The sequence below is a fragment of the Pholcus phalangioides genome, unplaced genomic scaffold (assembly GCF_987345545.1).
Source record: "Pholcus phalangioides strain wild (caught in Gottingen) unplaced genomic scaffold, Ppha-v1.0 ptg000010l_1, whole genome shotgun sequence".
Lineage (NCBI taxonomy): Eukaryota > Metazoa > Arthropoda > Arachnida > Araneae > Pholcidae > Pholcus > Pholcus phalangioides.
This window is the reverse complement of record NW_028301603.1, coordinates 42012153-42019209: the sequence shown is the minus strand read 5'-3', so window position 1 is coordinate 42019209 and position 7057 is coordinate 42012153. Positions and strand designations below refer to the sequence as shown.

The 7057-nt window shown below is 35.4% G+C and overlaps 1 long non-coding RNA gene across 1 annotated transcript; it reads left to right on the top strand.

Annotated features, from left to right (window-relative positions):
• Positions 1-1369: 1369 nt before the first annotated feature.
• LOC149081511 (uncharacterized) lies at positions 1370-7057 on the top strand. The gene is made up of 3 exons (XR_016193465.1): positions 1370-1683; positions 2909-3176; positions 6809-7057. It is a non-coding gene; the product is annotated as an uncharacterized LOC149081511 (long non-coding RNA).

Here is a 7057-nt window from a genome sequence, read left to right as displayed (position 1 = left end):
GGCCACGGGATGGTGTTAAGGTGGCCTTGATGTTCAAATGGGTAGGGGCAGAAAAGAGAAAGGAATCTGCCCGTGCGGGATCTATTTTTGGTGCCCCCGATGACGTTTCTCAGCTCAACAAAATTTTTTCTTACCTTCCAACTCGGATTTGGCACCCTTTCCTAGAAAGGTGCCCCCATGTGACTGCACAGATCGCATGGCCTCTGTGGGGGCTGAATAGCTTCAGCCTAGTATTATAATTTTTGTTTTTTTCCTACTATAAATTCTTTATCGAGGGACCAGTGAAAAATCTGGCCTCTAAGGCCCCAACAAAGATCCCAGCCTAGCGACCTGCTGCAGGACGTGTGTGCGATAAATGCATGCAGTCCTCCCGCTAGGCCAGTGCGTCCTATAGATATTGTATCTAGGTAGGGCATGGTCATAGTAGCCAAAAGCCCAGTATAATTATTATTGTACTGTATCTAGGAAGTAACGAGTCCCGTATACGTATGCCGGTTGACTCGAAACGTTACGCCATCCGCGAATAGCAGTTTTTTTTTTTTTTGCCTTGTAGCATTTGCAGCGAATTCACAATGGCACAAACAATTTTAAGGGAATTAAAATTAATTTATTACTCTACAATACTTTAAGACATTCATTTTTAAAAATATTGTTGGTGCTGCTATATATTTTCAAAATCAGAAGTGCCTTATGTGATGGTGACGAAGCTCAGGTATAAAACACTATAAATTATTCATTCAGCTACGCTCCTTATAAACAAAGCTTATAAACTGACCCGAAAGATCAAACTTCTAGTTCAGTAATTTTTTCAAGACCCAAGAAGACATCCAAAATAAACGACCTCCACACAAGCAGGCGACAGATAAGATCACAAAAAATGAATTTTTCCGCACTCTTCTTTATACACTGAGCTATAAGTCAGTGTCTTTATAGTAATGTGCTGCCATCTAATGTCAAATTTAAAAGTGACTCATGCGGTGATGATGAAGTTTAAAGTTAAAAAAACTATATTCTTTATTCCGCTCAGTTCCTTATGAACGAAGCTCTTGAACTGAACTGGAAATTCAAACTATAAGTTCGGTTATTTTATTCGAGCATAAGGAGGCATCCAAAACAAAGAACCTCTTAATGAGCAGACGACAGACTGTTTGTTCGGTTCCTTACGAGTTGAGCTCACAAACAGAACTGGAAGTTCAAACTGCCAGTTCAGTAATTTTGTCAGGACACAAGAAGACGTCCAAAACAAATAACCCGAAGAGAAGCAGACGACAGAGATTCCGAGGCTTGCATCATGAGCCGTTAAAACCCAAAACGGCTCCGTGATATGATTGGCTGCCGATGATGTAACAAAAATGGATGGGTTACCGGCTGCGAGGGATTTGGTGAAGAAAGTGGCAGTATATGGTTGGCGTCGAAATTTAATTTTGTTTATGCTTTCCTTCTTCGCTGATCGTACCGCCATTTTTACCTCACGTTTTGGGCTTGTTTTTTCTCGGGTATATAATTCGTAATTGTCATTCCACGACGAAAATAAACGGCCAACAAACAATATATTCTACTTCCGACTACTGTTGATGCGTTCAGAATGTGAAAACACTCGGCTCAACATTCTTCGCAATCATCTGATTGAAAGCTATTGACATGAAATTGAATGCGAGGAGCGTGTGTTCTCATCGATCCTGGGTGAGTTGATTCGTTTGTTAAAAATTATTCGTAGTCGAACTTCGATTTAACGAATTGTGTAAAACCGGCATTTCCATACCTTAAATTGAGAAAATTGTTTTATCGGGAGGGGAGGGGGTGACATTATTAATGCAGATATATGCACAGAAACTTCCTTAAATCAAGGAAATCGTGATACGACCATCATTAAAATTGCTTGGCAGGGGCGTTCAAAGAGCATCACGGCCCCCAGAGGCGTACGCAGTGCCGGGGGCCCAAACCGACCAAAAATTAGGAAAAAATGAGGGACCCCCACCAGGACAAATTGTTGCCCACCAATTGCCATGCTTACTGTCCAATTTAAACCGGATCTCAGTCATGCTGCTCTCGAGGCCCTCAGGCTGTGGGGGCGGGGCGACCCCCACACGCTGGGATGGTCCCATGAATTAAGATGACACTGGCATCAAAGTTACAGTAGCCTATTTCCTGCATTAGCTGGTATGCCTTAAAAATTAGGAGAGAATCCAGCTTATTGAAATTTGTAGTCTAGTCCATTTCCAGCATGCGGGAAAACCAAGGTTCAATGAGGATATCGTGATACATTTAAAAAATTGATTTCAATTTATATTGAATAAATAAGCTAATTAGAATAAAATAATGGTTTTTCCACAATAGGAAACGTTGAAGAATCGGGTAGTGATAAGAACGTGGCCGTTGTAACGTTTGTTCACTGTATTTCCATTAATTCATTTAATCTACGTAAACAAATATCTTTAGTATCTGACATATTTCTTAAATTATATGTTTGTTTGTGTGTAAAGCAAACACAAAGCTAAAACATTTTTTTTTTTGTTCACCCCACCATGAAATCGCCAGTGGTGACAACTTTAAAATGACTGAAAATGGAAATTACGCCAGAACCTTAACCCTTTAAGCGGTTTTTAAAATTTTCTTGATGTGCATCGCAATTGCCACTTATGTTTATAAAAGTGTGCTAAAAGAACCCGAGATATTTCGGGGTGACCAAAATAAAGTAGATCAAGTTTAACAAGATATCTCAAGATTGCCGCTGTAAGGGTTTACTGTGATTTTGCTGCTCCCACCACTAGAATTTGATTATTGATTTTGCAACTGTGTTTTTTCCCCATGTGAAATTAGTAGCCCTTCTGAATTTTGTGCCCCCCCCCCCCCCCCAGTTCTGGCCCTGAGTTGTGTTTTTTAAATACACGATTTTCTTTTTTTGTAGATTTTGATCTTTGGAAAGGCAGTCAAAATATTTCTATCGAAAGCAGCATCAGAATGGTACAAAATGAATGTGGATGACCTTTGTCTGTCATGGGTCAGGAAATTTCGCCAGCAGATGCACTAGCCATAAAGGTTGCAAAAGTCAGGGTAGTGGAAAGATGAATGTCTAGTGTCCTGCTGAAATAATATTATTTGAAAGTTCAGGAATCAAAGTACAGCACTGGCAAAGTCACTTTGGGCAAACCTTTGGCTCTTACCAAAGCAGAGAGGTAAGAAATTGTGATTCTTCCCCCTTCCTTAATGCATCTTTTCTAGTTATTGAGCTTATACCTAATATTTAATGACATGTTGGTAGCAATGAAGTCATTAACACGCTAACCTGCATTTTTCTATATTCAATTGTGCCTTCTTTTTTTTTCAAAAATGTTATAGCCATGAAAACTACAGAAACAATCTAAAAATCAATGTTATATTAGAAATAGTACCATGGCCCCCCCCCCTCCACCAGGGGCAGCTCGAGCTTAACTGTGGCCTGGGTGCAAAGCCTTGTGTGCTGCTCCTAAAGAAAACTCTTGCGAGAGAGGCTGACATTAGGGTTTCTAAATTCCTGACAATTTTGAGCCTCCGGGAACAGGATATTGTATTTCCAGACAATTTGGGAAATCACTTATTTACAGTGGAACCCTGTTTATATAACTAATTTATAATACTTTCTCATTTATATTACGATTAGGTTTAGCCTCAATTATTCTCTATACTTTTTAAAACAGTTATATTTCATTTATGCATCATATAACTTCAACTACACTATGTTTTCACTCCGATTTGAATCCCAAATTTTGGCAAAAGTATCATTTCACTCAATTAATGAACATGGGAATTTTTTGAAATCTCACTTAACATATTGTGTATGTAAAACACTGCAATTAGACAAATACTTAGATTTTTATACACCTTAGGTTTTGGTTTATGACACTTAATAATAAATGGCAAAATATAATAAAATTTTGCAATGATACAGTCAATAGATTTTTAGAAATTGTGTTTTAAACCCAAGTAAAATGTGAGAAATAACATTCTTCATAAAACGCCATTAAAATTTTCATTCACAGATTACTTGATGTAAAAACCAGGGTTGGGTCAAAAGACATAAGTGTCAAAAACTGGTTTGAACCGTCAAAATCTTAAATGAATGCTTTTGGATAATGTTTTGAACACAATAAGTATATAACATTATGAAAAACACTTTCATATGTTTCATTTTATCTACACTACTGATTACCTGTGTTCAATTTACTTAGCAAAGTGGAGCTGTTTATGCAAAATATGTGTGATAGGAGATCAGGGATAGGTTTCTTACCTCAGAAATTAGCTCAGTATTAAAACAGTCAAAAACTTACTGATGTCAAATAGTTTTTGTTAACCTGATAGATAGGTTGAATAACAAAACGCTTTTACGTAGATTAACATGTTTTTATATTTTGAATTGTAATTACTGAGCACAAAATATCTATTTTGATATTTTAAATTTTCTGATCTACCCACAAAATTTTATTCCATATAAAATTTCTCGTGTAGCATCTGTTAATACACTAATTGTGCTAATTTATTCTCAACTAAAAATTTTATATCTTAGGTCATATAAATCCAGAGTTTTAACAAGTATTTTTAATCAAAGAACTGGCAGGACATGATGCCCATTGCATATTTAGATACAGCTTCAGTCAAAAAAACCATTGCATTATAAATGCTAGTAAATATACCATATCATAGTAAAAAAACTTATCCTTACTCATGCACTAAGTTACAAGAGTTTCTTAAGCATCATATACAAGCCAGCACTGCCAAATTAGAAAAAATTTTAGTCTTACAATTTATTATTTTGATTGCTAGATATATTCTAATGTTATGCACGATAAGGGTATCGCTTTGAATATCAGTGATTATTTAAATAATTTAATAATAACAGAAAACAACATTACATATATGATGTAAAAGAACTTTTTTAAATACCTCTCTGTTATGAAAAGAGTACAGCAGATGATTTATATCAATACACATATATAAGCAGTTAAAGAAATTTTGGAGGATCAAGAATCATCTTGGATTGAAGAATATTAAATCATTCCATAGTTTTTCGTTCAGCATTTATGCTATGCTTTATTGAAAAGTGTATATTTATTAATAAAAAAGTGTATTTGTAAGAAAGAAAACATATATTGTCAAAAATTATTCTTTAGAGTAGAAAGTTATTTTACAATCATATTAAGTATTTATTCTTTGTATAACAGTCACTTTGAACATTACATGTAATTAACATATGCATTTCCAATGAGAATTTTTATATTGAAAAGCAATATTTGAGGTAACTTGCCAATCCTGGTAAAAATTCAACTCTAAAGTGGGCATAGCTTCGGTTCTAAGCGTCAAAGGCCTGGTTTGGAATCACAAAAAGTGGGGCTTTCATAAAAAACGAAGAAAAAAACAAACCAATATTTTTTTCTTCCAAAATGTGGACTCGTATAGTTTCTGATAACAATAACCAATTGATAACTATAGCCGAAAGAAACCCAGAAGCCAAATGATGATCTTGAGTCCTACTTGGTCAAACAGGATACATGAAAACAGGGCAACTCCATTTTACATATAGCTCAGGGCTTGACAAATCTCAGTCGACGTGGTGATTATAAAATGGGTAAATGGTCGCCTGAAATTCATGCGATTGTTAAAATGGAGTCTAAGGGTGGCACAAAATTTTCTGATTTTATTGCAGTGTGCCTTTCAACATCAGGAGTCATTAAGTCTCTGAAAAGTCGAAAAACATTATTTAGGACTGTTTTGAGGAAAAATCATGCTGGATTTTTTTCCCTTTAAGCTAAAATCTTTTTTTTTTAATTCAGTCATGTGTTTAATTTATGTACTGTATGTGTTCCATAGATCCCTCGAGACAGTCTTTCAAGCAAAAACTCGATTTGGATAATTGACTGAGAATTTGAAGTTTCTTTTTTTGATCTTACCTTTTGTGTGCCTGCATTGCCGGAAGTTCATTGCAAAAGCAGCTTCACACGTCCATGGATTATAGCAGCTAATAATATTCAGATAGCCTATCGATGTCATGTGCAAGCAAAAATCATCAACCAGAATACAGAAATGTTTGTCAATGGGGAGGAGAGGTGTTGCATTTTTTAATCTCCTACAAAAGTATGGTTAAACCTCAGCTTCTAAATGCAAAAAAAAAAGATAACAAAAGCCATAAGTCCTGATAACTATCAATGAACTTTTGCCTATGTTACAATATTGGTCCATTCTATATTTTATATTAGTGATTGATAGCAATATCCAAATGATAGCATTATGCATGATTTCAATAAAACGCGTCTACTGTATTGTGTAAAAAGAATTTTGGCCTCCTCCGATACCCTCCACCTCCCTTGTCAGCAAAATTTTAAATATATTATAATAATGATTTCAAATATTTTCAGAAAAAAATATTACAAAAGAAAACACCTTTTACATGGTATTGTAATCATTTTAAATCATTTTTTTAAAGGTTTGTAACTATTAAGGTTGGCTCTCTCTCTAAGTTTTTCTGTAGGAAATTCCTTGTTCTCCCCCCCCCCCCCCCCCTCCTCTCAGAAGTCAATTCTGCTCAAGTGTATCGTAGCACGTTTTTTGTTCCATGCATGATGCTAAGGTGAAAATGGGGTTTCACCTGTTCTGCCATCTTTTTAAAACTATCCCATCTCTTTTGGAACACCATCTGTTTGCTCACCGTCCTTGCTTGGGAAATTTCCCTGTTGTGGCCTTTCAGTTTGTATTTGTATTATTAATTGCTAAATGAATGTTTTTTCATCATAACTGCTTGTCTAGTATTTTACAATTGTTTTCATTCTCTTTTCAGATAAAATGAAAGCTGGGGTCTTTCTCCACAAAACACTAGATGATATCAGATTCATTAGTTTCAGTTCTCGAAAGGAAACATTTAATCACCAAAAAGACAACATTCAAGAGGAGTTTGACACTTTTATGCTAAGAAAGTAGAAATGATCGAAAGTTTAGAAAGTCCTTTGCATGTGCATAGTGGCTGCAATCATACGTATTGTAAATGAACATTAGTTGATATTTTTTCATCAATAAATATTTCAATTTA